This window comes from Meles meles, chromosome 9 (assembly GCF_922984935.1).
Source record: "Meles meles chromosome 9, mMelMel3.1 paternal haplotype, whole genome shotgun sequence".
NCBI classification, from domain to species: domain Eukaryota; kingdom Metazoa; phylum Chordata; class Mammalia; order Carnivora; family Mustelidae; genus Meles; species Meles meles.
In genome coordinates, this window is record NC_060074.1 from 63,992,545 (window position 1) to 64,011,387 (window position 18,843).

Genomic DNA, 18,843 nt, shown 5'->3' on the forward strand with positions numbered 1-18,843 from the left:
ACTAGGGCATTAGAAGGCAGCTGCATATCCAAGGAAATATTAGAAAGTGACCATACATGCCCAGGAAAAGGTACAGGCTCAGAAAAGTCCTAGGAAGACTAAGTTTACACCTTAGGCTGATTCTTGTCTCAGACAGCCTATAAGAAGACAGTAAAAACTGGGGAATGGAGAGAACATGATTTCCAGAGTTACTACATTATTAGACTCAAATATCCATTTTTCAATAAAATTCACAAGGCATACAAAGAAGTGCTCCAGGGGGTCCTGCAGGATGAAATGATTAAAGGACACTAGACAGTATGTCTATGTCCATACTACTCAGAACCATATGAAGAAGTGTCTCCATAAAGGTAAATATATGGACAGCTATAAAAGCTAGAATCATAACAATGAATTTTAACTCTACTTCTTGTTTTCTACATGATTTAGGATAATAATACATCTTAAAACAGCCTAAAAGCTATTATCATTGTAACTTGAGTTTGTAGCTCTACATTTTATTCTCTACATAATTTAAGAGACCTTTAAAAAGAATTATTAGCTTCCGTTTCAGGACATGGACTGTGTAAGATGTAATTTTGTGACAACAACCACCAAAAGATGTGTGGAAAGAACTATGAAAAGAGCAGTTTTTGTATGTTACTCAAGTTAAGTTGGCATAAATTCAAATTTTAGTATTACAATTTTAGGATATTAAATGTAATCTCCATGGTAACTACAAAGAGAATTGCTAGATAATATATACAAAAGGAACCTCCATGCTGTTTTCCAGAGTGGTTGGACCAGCTTGCATTCCCACCAACAGTGGAGGAGGGTTCCCCTTTCTCCACATCCTCGCCAGCATCTGTCATTTCCTGACTTGTTAATTTTAGCCATTCTGACTGGTGTGAGGTGATATCTCATTGTGGTTTTGATTTGTATTTCCCTGATGCCGAGTGACGTGGAGCACTTTTTCATGTGTCTGTTGGCCATCTGGATCTTCTTTGCAGAAATGTCTGTTCATGTCCTCTGCCCATTTCTTGATTGGATTGTTTGTTCTTTGGGTGTTGAGTTTGCTAAGTTCCTTATAGATTTTGGATACTAGCCCTTTATCTGATATGTCGTTTGCAAATATCTTCTCCCATTCTGTCAGCTGTCTTTTGGTTTTGTTAACTGTTTCCTTTGCTGTGCAAAAGCTTTTGATCTTGATGAAATCCCAATAGTTCATTTTCGCCCTTGCTTCCCTTGCCTTTGCCGTTGTTCCTAGGAAGATGTTGCTGCGGCTGAGGTCGAAGAGGTTGCTGCCTGCGTTCTCCTCAAGGATTTTGATGGATTCCTTTCTCACATTGAGGTCCTTCATCCATTTGGAGTCTATTTTCGTGTGTGGTGTAAGGAAGTGGTCCAATTTCATTTTTCTGCATGTGGCTGTCCAATTTTCCCAGCACCATTTATTGAAGAGGCTGTCTTTTTTCCATTGGACATTCTTTCCTGCTTTGTCGAAGATGAGTTGGCCATAGAGTTGAGGGTCGATTTCTGGGCTCTCTATTCTGTTCCACTGATCTATGTGTCTGTTTTTGTGCCAGTACCATGCTGTCTTGATGATGACAGCTTTGTAATAGAGCTTGAAGTCCGGAATTGTGATGCCACCAACTTTGGCTTTGTTCTTCAATATTCCTTTGGCTATTCGAGGTCTTTTCTGGTTCCATATAAATTTTAGGATTATTTGTTCCATTTCTTTGAAAAAAAAAGGATGGTATTTTGATAGGGATTGCATTAAATGTGTAGATTGCTTTAGGTAGCATAGACATTTTCACAATATTTATTCTTCCAATCCAGGAGCATGGAACATTTTTCCATTTTTTTGTGTCTTCCTCAATTTCTTTCATGAGTACTTTATAATTTTCTGTGTATAGATTCTTAGTCTCTTTGGTTAGGTTTATTCCTAGGTATCTTATAGTTTTGGGTACAATTGTGAATGGGATTGACTCCTTAATTTCTCTTTCCTCAGTCTTGACCCAGCAATTGCACTACTGGGTATTTACCCTAAAGATACAAACATAGTGATCCGAAGGGGCACGTGTACCCGAATGTTTATAGCAGCAATGTCTACAATAGCCAGACTATGGAAAGAACCTAGATGTCCATCAACAGATGAATGGATCAAGAAGATGTGGTATATATACACAATGGAATACTATGCAGCCATCAAAAGAAATGAAATCTTGCCATTTGTGACGACGTGGATGGAACTAGAGCGTATCATGCTTAGTGAAATAAGTCAATCGGAGAAAGACAACTATCATATGATCTCCCTGATATGAGGACATGGAGAAGCAACATGGGGGGGTAGGGGGATAGGAGAAGAATAAATGAAACAAGATGGGATTGGGAGGGAGACAAACCATAAATGACTCTTAATCTCACAAAACAAACTGGGGGTTGCTGGGGGGAGGTGGGATTGGGAGAGGGGGAGCGGGCTATGGACATTGGGGAGGGGAGGCGAACCATAAGAGACTATGGACTCTGAAAAACAACCTGAGGGTTTTGAAGGGTCAGGGGTGGGAGGTTGGGGGAACAGGTGGTGGGTAATGGGGAGGGCACGTTTTGCATGGAGCACTGGGTGTTGTGCAAAAAGAATGAATAATGTTACGCTGAAAAAATAAATAAAATGGAAAAAAAATATACAAAAGGACATGAGAAAGGAATTTAAACATTACAATGTTAAACAAAAAATCCTCCACACCCAATATATAGTAATGCAAGAAATAAAAGCTTTAAGGCATATGGAAAACAACTAGCAAAATGACAGAAGTTAGTTCTTCTTTATTAGTAATTACCTTTTTGTTGAATTAAGATTAACATACCATGTTACATTAGTTTTATGTGTACATCAGTAATTAAATGTAAACATATTAAAATCTCCAAATCAAAATACAAATATTTACAGAACAGATAAAGAAGGTTCAACAATATGGTATTCAATTGATGTTAGAGCCAAAGACACAAATAGATTAAAACTGACTCAATGGCAAAGATAGTCCATGCAAATAGTAACCAGAAGAAATCAGGTGTGGCTATTCTAATATCAGATAAGATAGGCTTTGAGATAAAAGAAAAAAATGCGAGGTGAGAAGAAGGTCATTGTATAAATAAGTTTCAGTGCAAGAAGATAAAACATTTATGTACCTAATAATGACCATCAAATATATGTAGCAAAAAACAGAATTGAAAGGAGAAACACAGTTCTATAGTAGTAATAGGAGACTTCAGTACTTCATACTCAGTAATGGATAGAACCACCAGAAAGGAGATAAAGAAATAGATGACTTAACACAATAAACCAACTAGGTCTAACAAAGAAAAACATTCTGTCCAACAGCAGCATATATGTTCCTTTCATGGGCACAAGGGACATTTTTCAGGAAAGAACATGTATTAAACCACAAATTAAATCCCAGTAGATTATAAAAGACATTACACAAAATATCTTCTCTGACCATAATGGCTGCAGTTTAGAAATCACTAACTGAAATAAAACTGAACTTTGCAAATGTGTGGAAATTAAAAACACTCTTAACCCACTAATGCTTCAAAGAAATCACAACTGAAGTTAAAAAATACATACAGATGAAAAATGGAATCATAATGTGCCAAAACATGGGATGCATAGGAGTGTTAAGGGGAAAACTATCACTATAAATGTTTACATTTTAAAAAAAAAAGAAACAACCTAACTTTACACAATAAGCAACTAGAAAAAAAAACAAACTAAACATAAAGCTGACAAAAAGAAGACAATAATAAAGATTAGAGCAGAGATAAAGAATACAAAAAAGGAAAGACAAATCAAAAGTTGGTTCTTGGTTCTTTCCACAGTTTGGCGACTGTGGCTATGGCTGCTATAAACATTGGGGTACAGATGGCCTTTCTTTTCACTACATCAGTATCTTTGGGGTAAATACCCAGTAGTGCAATTTCAGGGTCATAGGGAAGCTCTATTTTTAATTTCTTAAGGAATATCCACACTGTTCTCCAAAGTGGCTGCACCAACTTGCTTTCCCACCAACAGTGTAAGAGTGTTCCCCTTTCTCCACATCCTCTCCAACACACGTTGTTTCCTGTCTTGCTAATTTTGGCCATTCTAACTGGTGTGAGGTGGTATCTCAATGTGGTTTTAATTTGAATCTCCCTGATGGCTAGTGATGATGAACATTTTTTCATGTGTCTGATAGCCATTTGTATGTCTTCATTGGAGAAGTGTCTGTTCATATCTTCTGCCCATTTTTTGATATGATTATCTGTTTTGTGTGTGTTGAGTTTGAGAAGTTCTTTGTAGAACCAAGATGCCCTTCAATGGATGAATGGATAGGAAGATGTGGTCCATATACACTATGGAGTGTTATGCCTCCATCAGAAAGGATGAATACCCAACTTTTGTATCAACATGGACAGGACTGGAAGAGATTATCCTGAGTGAAATAAGTCAAGCAGAGAGAGTCAATTATCATGTGGTTTCATTTATTTGTGGAGCATAACAAATAACATGGAGGACATAGGGAGATGGAGAGGAGAAGGGAGTTGAGGGAAATTGGAAGGGGAGGTGAACCATGAGAGACTATGGACTCTGAAAAACAACATTAGGGTTTTGAAGGGGCGGGGGGTGGGAGTTTGGGGGAGCCAGGTGGTGGGTATTAAGAAGGGCACGTATTGCATGGAACACTGGGAGTGGTGCAAGAACAATGAATTGTTACACTGAAAAGAAATTTTTAAAAAAAAGTTGATTCTTGGAAAAGATTAGCAAAATTGACAAAAATTTAGCTTTATTTTTAAAGATTTTTTAGAGATTTTTTAAAAAAGATTTAAAAAGACATTAGTAAAAAAAGAAAGAATGGAAATATTACTGACTCTAAAGAAATAAAATGTTGAGTCTGTGAATAATTCGATGACTTAGATGAAGAAGACAAATTCCTAGAAATACAGAACTTATCAAGAGTAAATTATGAAGTAGAAAATGTGAATAGACCCATAAGTAGTAAAGATATTGAATCAGTAATCAAAAATCTCCCAACAAAAGAAAGCCCTGGACCTGATGGATTCATTGGTGAAGTCTACCAAACATTTAAGAAGAATTACCATGATTCTTCACAAACTTTTCCAAAAAATTGAGGAAATATTTCTTAACTTACTCTGTGAGACCAGAATTACTCTGATACCAAAGACAAGCAAAGACATTATAGGAAAAGAAAACTACAAATCAATATTCCTCATGAATATTGATGTGAAAATCCTCAAAAAATACTAGCAAACTGAATTGAGCAGTTTGTTAAAAGAATTGTGCACTATGACCAAGTAGAATGTATTCCTGGTTTGCAAAAGATCATTTAATACATGAAAATCAATTTGGGATGAAGGGAGAAGGGAAACTCATGGTCATCTTAACTGATGTACAAAAATCATCTGAAAAAATTCAGCACCATATGATAAAAATATCTGACTGACTAGAAATACGAGGAAACGCTCCAGGATGGTAAAAGCCATATATGGAACACCCACAGCAAATATTCAATGAGAAAAGACAGAAAAGTTTTCCTCCAAGGTCAGAATACCCACTTTAACTACTCATATTAAACGTGACATTTGAGGTTCTAGTCAGAGCCATTAGGCAAGAAAAAAGGTATCCAAACTAGAAAGGAATGAAAAATTTCTTTTAATAGATGACAAGATCTTCTATGTAGAAAACCTTAAAATCCCCCCCCCCCACACACAGACACCCTGTTAGAACTAATAATTCAGTGAAGTAGCTGATTACAAAATCAACCCACAAAAGTCAGTTGCATTTCTGTGTACTAACAATAACCGGAAAACGAAGTTGCAAAAAATATACAACTTACAATAGCAACAACAATAGCATCAAAAGAATAAAATAATAAGAAATTAACCAAGTAGGTGAAAGACTTTCACACTGAAAACTATAAAACATCACTGAGTGAAATGAAGACATAAATAAAAACCTATTCCATGTTAATAGATTAGAATACTTAATATTATTCAGATATCAAAACTACACAAACTGATCTACAGATTCAATGCAGTGCCTCTAAAAAGTTGATTTTGGCTTTTTTGCAGAAACAGAGAAACCCACCCTAAAATATATATGGAATCTGAAGAGATTCTATAACTATTTTGAAGGTAAAGAACAAAAAACAAACCAAGAAAAAATAGCCCCCCAAAATGAGGGAACTCACACTTACTGATCTCAAAACTTACTACAAAGCTATAGTAATTAAAACAGGGTGATACTGGCATAAAAAAAATACACATGAACTATTGAAGAATAGAGAGTTTAGAAATAAACCATTTCCTATGTAGCCAAATAATTTTTGACAAGTACGCCGTGATCATTTGATGGGAAAAGAGCAGTCTTTCCAACAAATGGTACTGGCAAAACTGGATACCGAAGAATGAAATTGGATTCTTAATAAAAACTATATAAAAAATTCAGTTAAAATGGATCAAAGATTTGGATTTAAGTCTTAAAACTATAAACTCAGAAGAAAACATAGGGCAAAAATTTCATAGCAATTAAATAAAACCTTAAAAGAAAAAAAGGGCGCTTGGGTGGCTCAGTTGGTTAAGCCTCTGCCTTCAGCTCAGGTCATGATCTCAGGGTCCTGGGATCAAGTCCCACATCGGGCTCTCTGCTCAGCAGAGAGCCTGCTTCCCTCTCTCTCTCTCTCTCTATCTGCCGGCCTCTCTGTCTATTTGTGATCTCTCTTGGTCAAATAAATAAAACCTTAAAAAAATTTTTTCTCAGGGTCCTGGGATCAAGTCCCACATCGGGCTCTCTGCTCAGCAGAGAGCCTGCTTCCCTCTCTCTCTCTCTCTCTATCTGCCGGCCTCTCTGTCTATTTGTGATCTCTCTCGGTCAAATAAATAAAACCTTAAAAAAATTTTTTCATAGTATTGAATTTCTTGGATATGGAACCAAAGGCACAAGCCACAGAAAAATAGGTAAGTTATACTTCATAAAAATTAAAAACTGTCTCAAAAGACAATATCAAGAAAATAAAAGCTAACCTACAGAATGATAAAAAATATTTGCAAATCATATATAGAAGGGGTTAATATCCAAAATAGAGAACCAGATCTCAAGAACAATAAAATAGCCATATTAAAAAATGGACTAAGAACTTGAACAGCTTTTTTCCCCCAAAGATCTAAAAAAGACCAATAAATACATAAAAAGATGTTCAGTATCAGTAATCATTAGGAAAATGCAAATCAAGAGTATAATGAGATGCCCTCTCATGTTCATTAAGGTGGCTACTATCAAAAGAAGAGAAAATATCAAGTGTTGGTGACAATGTGGAGAATTGGAACCCTTGTGCACTATTGGTGGGAATGTAAGATGGTACAGTTGCTGAGGGAAACAGTATGTGGTTCCTCAAAAAGTTAAACATAGAATTGCCATATGATCCAGCAATTACACTTCTGGGTATATAACCAAAATAATTTACAGTGGAGTCTCAAAGATATTCGTACACTTACATTCATAGCAGCATTATGCAAAGTGGCTAAAATGTAGAAGCAATCCAAGTGTCCATCTGTGAATAGATAAGTAAAATATGGCACATACATAAAATGATATTATTCAAGCTTAAAAAGGAAGGAAATTCTAACATATGCTAAAGCATGTGAGGACACGATGGAAGCAAAATAAGCAAGTTACAAAAATCAAATACTGTGTGATTCTGTGCATTTGAGGCATTTTGAGGAGTCAGAATTACAGAGATGATAGAATGATGATTTCCAGGGGATGGGGCAGGAAGAACAAATGAGTTATAATTTAATGGGTATAGAATTTGCTTTGTAAGATGAAAAAGTTATGAAGATGGATGGTGGTAATAGTTGTACAAACATACATTTAATATTAGTTAACTGTATACTTAAAATGGTTAAGGTATTCATTTTATCTTAGAGTATTTTACCACAATAAAAATTAGAAAAATACAAATAAGTTAGTCTTTGAATTAGTGGTTAGTAACCAGCTTTTTTCACTTAAGTTCAATAAATCACTGCATTATCATTTTTATGTAAACAGTGCTTTTCCTGCTCATCATAAGACACAGCTGGTAAACCATAGAAATGATTCAGAAATGAATGAAAGAAAAAAAACTTAAATTGAAAATTATAGAAGATATATAAACATTACAAAAGAGATGGTATTTGGAAATATTCAATCAAAATTACTTTGTGAAAAATAGATGGCTAGAAATCTTATTTCTGGAGAAAAAAAATTGCTCAATTTGATTTTGACTTAGTTTTATCCTTTTGCTCCTACCAAGGATGTAATTCTAAAAGGTGTACTTAGGAGCAGGAAAAAATGACTTATTTTACCTTCCAAATTTTGCTTCAAACAAGCTTATCTGCTAAAAAGAAAACTTTCTCTGCCTAAAGAACTAAAAAAAAAAAATTCATAGATTTTATAGATTTGCAAACTCATTCTAAACCAATTCTGTATAAAAATATTTTTTTGATCTCAAACTTCCTAATTCCCATGCCATTAAGAATGGGTGAGTATCATATGGTTCTTGTTCTTTCTTTTATTAATGTGTTCTATCACATTGATTGATTTGCGGATGTTGAACCAACCCTGCAGCCCTGGAATAAATCCCACTTGATCGTGGTGAATAATCCTTTTAATGTACTGTTGAATCCTATTGGCTAGTATTTTGGCGAGAATTTTTGCGTCTGTGTTCATCAAGGATATTGGTCTGTAGTTCTCTTTTTTGGTGGGATCCTTGTCTGGTTTTGGGATCAAGGTGATGCTAGCCTCATGGAAAAAAGACAGCCTCTTCAATAAATGGTGCTGGGAAAATTGGACAGCCACATGCAGAAAAATGAAATTGGACCACTTCCTTACACCACACACGAAAATAGACTCCAAATGGATGAAGGACCTCAATGTGAGAAAGGAATCCATCAAAATCCTTGAGGAGAACGCAGGCAGCAACCTCTTCGACCTCAGCCGCAGCAACATCTTCCTAGGAACAACGGCAAAGGCAAGGGAAGCAAGGGCGAAAATGAACTATTGGGATTTCATCAAGATCAAAAGCTTTTGCACAGCAAAGGAAACAGTTAACAAAACCAAAAGACAGCTGACAGAATGGGAGAAGATATTTGCAAACGACATATCAGATAAAGGGCTAGTATCCAAAATCTATAAGGAACTTAGCAAACTCAACACCCAAAGAACAAACAATCCAATCAAGAAATGGGCAGAGGACATGAACAGACATTTCTGCAAAGAAGATCCAGATGGCCAACAGACACATGAAAAAGTGCTCCACGTCACTCGGCATCAGGGAAATACAAATCAAAACCACAATGAGATATCACCTCACACCAGTCAGAATGGCTAAAATTAACAAGTCAGGAAATGACAGATGCTGGCGAGGATGTGGAGAAAGGGGAACCCTCCTCCACTGTTGGTGGGAATGCAAGCTGGTCCAACCACTCTGGAAAACAGCATGGAGGTTCCTCAAAATGTTGAAAATAGAACTACCCTATGACCCAGCAATTGCACTACTGGGTATTTACCCTAAAGATACAAACATAGTGATCCGAAGGGGCACGTGTACCCGAATGTTTATAGCAGCAATGTCTACAATAGCCAGACTATGGAAAGAACCTAGATGTCCATCAACAGATGAATGGATCAAGAAGATGTGGTATATATACACAATGGAATACTATGCAGCCATCAAAAGAAATGAAATCTTGCCATTTGCGACGACGTGGATGGAACTAGAGCGTATCATGCTTAGTGAAATAAGTCAATCGGAGAAAGACAACTATCATATGATCTCCCTGATATGAGGACATGGAGAAGCAACATGGGGGGGTAGGGGGATAGGAGAAGAATAAATGAAACAAGATGGGATTGGGAGGGAGACAAACCATAAATGACTCTTAATCTCACAAAACAAACTGGGGGTTGCTGGGGGGAGGTGGGATTGGGAGAGGGGGAGCGGGCTATGGACATTGGGGAGTGGAGGCGAACCATAAGAGACTATGGACTCTGAAAAACAACCTGAGGGTTTTGAAGGGTCAGGGGTGGGAGGTTGGGGGAACAGGTGGTGGGTGATGGGGAGGGCACGTTTTGCATGGAGCACTGGGTGTTGTGCAAAAAGAATGAATACTGTTACGCTGAAAAAATTAATAAAAAGGGGAAAAAAAAAAAGACCAAAAAAAAAAAAAAAAAAAAAGAATGGGTGAAAAGAAACTTAAAGGCTTGTAGAATACCTCATTGCTAGTACTTGCCATTACTTCACATGATTCACAAATCGATTTTCTGGCTTTATATCTGTGAGAGACAGTGGGCCTTTTTAACACCATAATTTTTCATAAGCTGATGAGTACAGGGATGATGAATGAGCCTTCATCCCAGAGTCTCCTCCAACTGGACTCCTTAAAAGAAGGTTGTTGTTTTGAAGTTATCTTTATTTTAATTTTATTTTACTTTCCATTGCTTTACAGAGCTTTCTGGAAATTACATTATTTCCTTATCAGTTATTAAACCCTACAGATTACTTTTGTTCCCTTCAAGTAAGAGGTTATTTTTAGTATATGGAGTTGAAGAATGAGACATATGGGGGTACTTGTGCTAACACACATCTGATGATAAGACCGGCAGGTGGTATTAACTTCTGGTTGTGGCTACAAATTATTGTTTGGAAAGAAGTTCTAAATATGTATGAGAAGAGGCAGAGATGATATCCTCAAAAAGAACGTGAGTGTAGAGGAGAGAACTACTCCATCCCCAGGTTGTAGCATCCTGCAGGCATTTAACTTGGCAACAAAAGTCAAGTTTTCAGAGGGTTGAAATGCAACCATGTGTGTCTTTAGTGTTTTTCTTGTCTGCATCTTCTTCTGTTTATTGAAGGTGATTCCATCTGATACTCTTAGATATCCATAGCTCATAAATCCTTTCTATTTTCCCTGCTGATATCTACTCTCAGAAAACATAGATTCCCTGGTTCTTTGCTTAGAGGTACTTTCTTTTGACAGGAGATGAAGGCAATATAGGAAATATAAGGGTAGGTTGATTGCATTTATTCCTCCCTTTTACAAATATTGACACGAGATTTATGTAATGATGCAGGACATGAGAAAACTCCCTAATCTGTCTGTCCATCCATGCTTCCATCATCCATTCATTCAATTTAACTATGCTGTCTTATTCTCTCTCGCTCTTTTCTACCCTCCCCTTTCTCTCTCTGTGTGTATATGTGTGTATATATACACACATATATATGTATATATATTTTTTCATTGATTCATTCTTGGAGGGTATAGCCTACATATCATAAAATTAATTTTTTAGTATAAAATTCTGAGTTTTGACAGTTATGTAACTACCACCACAATCAAGAGAAAACAGTCGTGTCACACAGTATTTCTCTTGTACTCTGTTCTATTTAACCACTGCCTTTAACCCTTGCCACTGACAACCACTGATAGGTTTTCTCTTTCTTTAATTTTGTTTTTTCCATATAGCCTTTGGGATCTGACTATTTTTACTATCATAGTGTGTTTCAGGTTCATCCATTTTGAGATGGGTATTAGTGGTTTCTTTTTCTCACTGAATGATATATGTTGATACACTACTGTTTTTATATTTGTTCATTTATTGAAGGATATTTGGGCTCTTCCTAGTTTCTGGTGATCATATATAAGCAAAGTCACTATAGACATTCACAAACAAGTTAATGTATGAGGGTAAACTTCCGTATTTCCTGGGTAAATACTTGGGAATAGGATTCTTCCTCACTTTAAATTAATGCTGTGGTTTTATATATTTTGTGGTTGTATCTCAACTGTGTTTAGGCAAAAACCCCATTAGATCTGAATACACTGATAAAATTGAGGTTCTGGACTTAAAAGGTCAAACCCTGGGATAAAATCTACTTGGTTAAGGGGTATTATCCTTTCATATATGCTTTTTTATTCTACTTATCAATACATCTTTCAGAACAGCTTTATTGAGATATAATTCACATACTGTAAAGTTTCTCTTTTAAAGTGCACAATTTATGGGTCATTTTGTGTATTCATGGAATTCTGCATCATTGCAACAATCTCATTTTAGAACATTTTTTTAAAGTTTTTTTTGTTTGTTTGTTTGTTTTGACAGACAGCGAGAGAGGGAACACAAGCAGGGGAGAGGGAGAAGCGGGGGATAAGGAGAAGCAGACTCCCCACGGAGCAGGGGGCCTGAGTGGGGTTTGATCCCAGGCCCCTGGGATCATGACCTGAGCCAAAGGTAGACGCTTAATAACTGAACCACGCAGGCACCCCTAAAACATTTTCATGACCCTAAAAGGAACCACACATTCACTACCTGCCTGTTCTTGTGCCAAACACTTACCATTTCCTTCTCCTCCAGTGCCAGAAAACCACTAATTCACTTTGCATCTCTAAGGATTCACCTATCTGGGGCGCTCCCTATAAATAGATTCCTACAACATGTAATGTTCTGTGACTGACCTCACACTTAACATGCTTTTAAGGTTCATCCTCCTTACAGTATATATTAATACTTCATTTCTTTTTATTACAAAATAATACAGAGGTTACATTTTATCTGTTTGTCAATTGAACATTTGTTTTGTTCCCCTCTCCATTATGAATAATGCTGTTATGAACATTTGTGTATAAGTTTTTGTGTAGATGTATGCTTAGGAGTGTAATTGCTAGATCATATGGTAGAATTAACATTTTGAGAAAGTACGAAATGTTTTCCAAAATGGCTGTAGTATTTCACATTTTCACTGGCAAAGAGGATTCCAATTTCTCTACGTTTTCACCAACATTTGTTACTATCATTTTTATTTTGGACATCCTAGTAGATGTGAATGGTATGTCTTTATGGTTTTGATGTGCATTTCCTTTAGAATGATTTTGAATGATAATGATTTCGAACCTCTTTTCATGTAGTTACTGACTACTTGTATATCTTTTGTGGAGAAATATCTATTCAAATCCTTTGCTCCCTTTTAAAAAAGAGTTATTTGTCTTTTTACTGTAGAGCTGTGAAATCTCATTATACATTCAGAGTACAAGTCTTCATCAATATAAGATCAGAAAATATTTTCTACCATTTCTTCTCTGTTTCATTTATTTTTACTCTAAACTTTCTAATTCTCCCTTATGCTTGCTCTGGGTTTAAGTCTGCTCTTCCTTTTCTAGATTCTTAATATGGAAGGTTAGGTAATTGATTTAATTCTTTTCTAATATAGGCACTTACAGCTATAAATTTTACTCTAAACCTTGACTTAGCTGTCTACCATATGTTTTGGTATGCTGTATTTTGTTTTCATTCCTCACAAAGCATTCTCTAATTTACCTTCCTTGCATATTCTTTAATCCATATGTCATTTACAGATTTCCCAACTCTTTCTGTATTTTATTTCTAATTTAATTTCATGGTGATTGAACAAAATAATTTGTGTGATTTAAATCATTCTAAGTTTATGGAGTTGTCTTTTATGGCCTAACAGATGGTTTATCCTGGGAGATATTTTGTACGGACATGGGAAGAATGTGTATTCTGTTGTTGATTGGAATATTATATACGTGTTTGGACTTCTTGGTTTATGGTACTGTTCAATTCTTCAATTTCCTTAATGTTCTTTCTTACTGTTCTATCTGCAAATAAGCTATTGACATCTTCCACTGTTAAGTGATCTATTTTCTCTTTAATTTTGCTAGCTTTTGCTTCATGTTCTTTGCTGTTTTGTTGGTAGCTGTATACATGTTTATAATTATTATATCTAACTTATGGATTGATCCTATTATAATTATAAAATATTCTTCTTTATCCTTAATTTTTGTCTTAAAATTGTTTTGCCTGATATTAGAATAATCACTATTTCTTTGTTTGTATCATGTATCCATATCCATGCTTTTATTTACAACTTTTTTCTTTGCATGTGAAGTTTGCCTGCTAAACGAAACATATATTTGTGTCATGTTTTTATCCATTCTGACAATCTCTGGTTTCGATTGAAGATTTTTAAAAATCTATTTATTAAAAATAAAAATTTACTTTTATTTAAAATCTGTAAAATCTGTTCAGATCTATCAGAAGGTGAAAATGAATAATATAGTGCTGAGTGTTGATGAGGATATGGAGCAACTGGAACTCAACATTGCTGGGGAGAATATAAATGCTGAATAGTTGGGATGTTTTTGATAATATAGTTCCTTAAATAGTTGAGCATGTACATACTATAGTACTGGGCAGTCCCACTCTTGGGTATCTAGAGAATTGAAATTTTATGTTCACATAAAGCCTGTACACGTTTGTAGTACTGTTCATAATTGCCAAGAACTGTTAACAGCCCAAATGTCATTTAATTAATAAATGGATAAAAAGACTAGAGTACATCTATGGATGTACATCAGTGGAATACTCTGCCTGCAATAAAAAGAAACAAACGATTGATAAATGCAACATCTTCGATGAATTTAAACACATTGTATTGAAAGGTTACATACTGCATGAGGCTAGTTATAGGACGTTCTTGAAAAACTATAGGGACCGAAGAACAAATCCACGGTTGCCAGGAATAATGTGAGGAAGAGGGTGACTATGAAGCAGTAGCAGAAGAGTTTTAGGATGAATACTTACTTCTATAAGCATACCTGAATCTTCATATGCTTAAAATTCATTGAACTATATACTCCCCTCCCCCAAATCCACTCTTAATGTAATTAATAACATAGGTTTTATGTCTGCCACTTTGGTCTTTGTTTTCTATATAATTTTATCTTTTTTCCCATATTCTACTTCATTATTACTTTTTTGGTGTTAGGTCAATATTTTTGTAATGTACATTTAATTCCCTTGTTTCTTTAAAAATATTTTATTTCAGTTTTAATAGTCGCCCTAGAGATTAAAATTAACATTTTAAGTGAATTTGAATTATACCAACTTAATTACTAAATTGTACAGAAACTTTGCTGTAATATAGCTCTATTCTCTCTTCTCCTTTGGGCTATTGTCATACAAATTGCATGTTTAAACATCTTAAGCCTTTCAATAGAGATTTAAAATTATTGCTTCATGCTGTTACATTTCAAATCAGATAGAGGAAAAAATGAGTTATAAAAAGTGCATATTGTCTTTTGTATTTTTCTATGTAGTTATCTTTAGTTATGCTCTTTGGTCTTTATATGGATTCTAGTTAATGTCTAGCGTCCTTTTCTTTTATAACCCCTTTATTTCTTACGAGACAGTTTTTTTTTTTTTTTTTTTTTTTTAATCATGCTTGGCCACTGAAGTCTCTGCTCAGTTAGTTTAGTAATCAGTCAATGATTGGGAATAGATTTCTGTAAATGCTTGAGCCATCCTTTGCTAAGGGGGTCTGTATGTGTTGGCACATGTCTTCGCTGCTCTTAGAATTCTTTCTTAGCTTCACATTCTGCTTCTGCAAAGCATCAAAATCAATGAGAGTTGAGACTGGGCCTTCTCAGTTCTTTTCTGAACGTATTCACAGCCCTGAACATATGTGTGATTTTTCTAAATTTTCAGGAATTTGTCAGAGCTTTATAAAACTTCCTATGAATATCTTTTTCTATCATTTTATTCTTTTTTCTTTTATTCCCTTCCTCCCCCTCCCCCACTCCCTTCCCCTCTACTCCTCACTAGCTATTATTTTTTTCTTTTTTTTTTTTATTCGTTTATTTGTTTATTTACAGCATAACAGTGTTCATTGTTTTGGCATCACACCCAGTGCTCCATGCAGTACGTGCCCTCGCTATTACCCACCACCTGGTTCCTCAACCTCCCACCCCCCCCCCCCCCGCCCCTTCAAAACCCTCTGGTTGTTTCTCAGAGTCCATAGTCTCTCATGGTTCATCTCCCCTTCCAGTTTCCCTCAACTCCCTCTCCTCTCCATCTCCCCATGTCCTCCGTGTTATTTGTTATGCTCCACAAATAAGTGAAACCATATGATACTTGACTCTCTTTGCTTGACTTATTTCGCTCAGCATAATCTCTTCCAGTCCCGTCCATGTTGCTACAAAAGTTGGGTATTCATCCTTTCTGATGGAGGCATAATACTCCATCGTGTATATGGACCACATCTTTCTTATCCATTCGTCTGTTGAAGGTCATCTTGGTTCTTTCCACAGTTTGGCGACCGTAGCCATTGCTGCAATAAACATTGGGGTACAGATGGCCCTTCTTTTCACTACATCTGTATCTTTGGGGTAAATACCCAGCAGTGCAATTGCAGGGTCATAGGGAAGCTCTATTCTTAATTTCTTCAGGAGTCTCCACACTGTTCTCCAAAGTGGCTGCACTAACTTGCATTCCCACCAACCTCACTAGCTATTATTGACTCCAACTGCTATTGCTGCTTTAGGCAGCTGCATTAGAAACAATTGCTGCTCATTTGTTTTTTCTCCACATATATCCTTAAGATAGAAATTTTCCTTCTGAGCAAGCTTTTGAGGAAGTACAAATAATAACAAACACTGTGAATGGTTTTTGGTTTTGTTTTTTCTCCCCAGGGAGCTATTAGATAGTGACTATTTCTTGGGATGAGACTTTTTGGACTACTCCAAACGGCCTTCTCTAATGGCTGCTGGGCTGCTGGTTTTCACAACTTGTGTATTGTGAGGTTGCTGGTGTTTAAGTTTACTGTGATTTGAAGGCCATGGTATGGGAGAGGGTAAGTTAAAATGCCACAGAGTGTTCATTCTTAGATTCAGCTTTTTTTTTTTTTTTTCTTGAATAAATGTTTCTGCACTATTGCCTTAGGTTCATTTCTAGAGTTTTGATAAAGCTGATTTTCACCAATTTTTCCAGTATTCTTTTTGCTTCTATAGAGGAATGAATTTTGAGGTCTTGATATGTCATTCTGGAAGTATATCTACTCTTGTGAATATATTTTTGAGTTTTTATTTATTTTTATTTTTTATTTTTTTAAAGATTTTATTTATTTATTTGACAGAGAGAAATCACAACAAGGCAGAGAGGCAGGCAGAGAGAAAGAGAGGGAAGCAGGCTCCCCGCTGAGCAGAGAGCCCGATGTGGGACTCGATCCCAGGACCCTGAGATCATGACCTGAGCCGAAGGCGGCGGCTTAACCCACTGAACCACCCAGGCGCCCTGAGTTTTTATTTTTTCATCTATATTCCTAAGGCTTGTAATTTTATTTTAGTATTTAGTGTTTGGTATTAATATTGATTTATTGCTGGTCTCATGATAGATAATCCACTGCCAAATACTCTTTTTCTATCTTCTATCCTTTATGTAGGATAGGTGATGTTTTCTCAATGGCTTGATCGAATTCATCAGGGAATCCATCTGGGCCTGCAGTTTGCGGTAGGGTTTTAAATTTTAGATTCAAGTTCTTTAATGTGTGTGTGTGTGTGTGTGTGTGTGTGTGTGTATTTGGCTATTGAGATTTTTCTCTTTTTGTGTCAGTTTGTATAATTTACATATCAAGAAATTTATCTCCTCCATGTCAGCTGTTCTACTTTTGGCATAAAGTTTTTTTTTTAATTGTTAAATTTTTTATAAACATATAATGTATTATTAGCCTCAGGGGTACATGTCTGTGGATTTCCAGGTTTACACTTCATAGCACTCACCATAGCAATACCTTCCCCAGTGTCCATAACCCAACCACCCTGTCCCTACTCCCCTCCCTGCAGCAGCCCTCTGTTTTGTGAGATTAAGAGTCTCTTATGATTTGTCTTCTTCCCAATCCCATCTTGTTTCATTTATTTCTTTCCTACACCCCCAAACCCCCCACGTTGCCTCTCAACTTCCTTATATCAGGGAGATCATATGATAATTGTTTTTCTCTGATTGACTTATTTCGCTCAGCATAATACCCTCTAGTTCTATCCATGTCATCACAAATGGCAAGATTTCATTTCTTTTGATGGCTGCATCATATTCCATTGTGTACGTGTGTGTGTGTGTGTGTGTATACACACACTACATCTTCTTTATGCATTCATCTGTTGATGGACATCTAGGTTCTTTCCATAGTTTGGCTATTGTGGACATTGCTGCTATAAACATTCGGGTGCACGTGCCCCTTCGCATCACTACATTTGTATCTTTAGGGTAAATACCCAGTAGTGCGATTGCTTGTTCGTAGGGTAGCTCTATTTTCAACTTTTTGAGGAACCTCCATGTTTTCCAGAGTGGCTGCACCAGCTTGCATTCCCACCAATAGTGTAGAGGGTTCCCCTTTCTCCACATCCTTGCCAGCATCTGTTGTTTCCTGACTTGTTAGTTTTAGCCATTCTGACTGGTGTGAGGTGGTATCTCATTGTGGTTTGATTTGTATTTCCCTGATGGCCTAAAGTTTTTAATATATTTCTTACCCTTTGATGTTTGTGGGTTTTCTATTAATGTAGCTTTTTCAAGTCTTATTGTTATACATTTTTCTCTGATCAATCTAGCTAGAGGCTTACCAATTTTATTAAGGTTTATAAGCCAGTCTGATTGGTTTCATTGATATTTCTCTATCACATCTCTTTTCTAATTTGTTTGTGCTGTTAGAGGTTATTTCTGGACTCTATATTGTACTGATAAGTCTGTGCTTATACCAGTATCATAGTAGTATAACTTTATAGTAAGTTTTGAAGTTGGGAAATGGAAAGTCTCCAACTCTGTTCTTCCATTTTCAAAATTGTGTTGACTAGTCTGGGTCACTCACATTTGCATATACATTTTATGATTAGTTTCCCAATTTCTGCAAAAATACCTGCTGGGATTCTGATTCATAGGATCTACAGATCGGTTTGAGAAGAATTGTTACCATCAAAGACCTC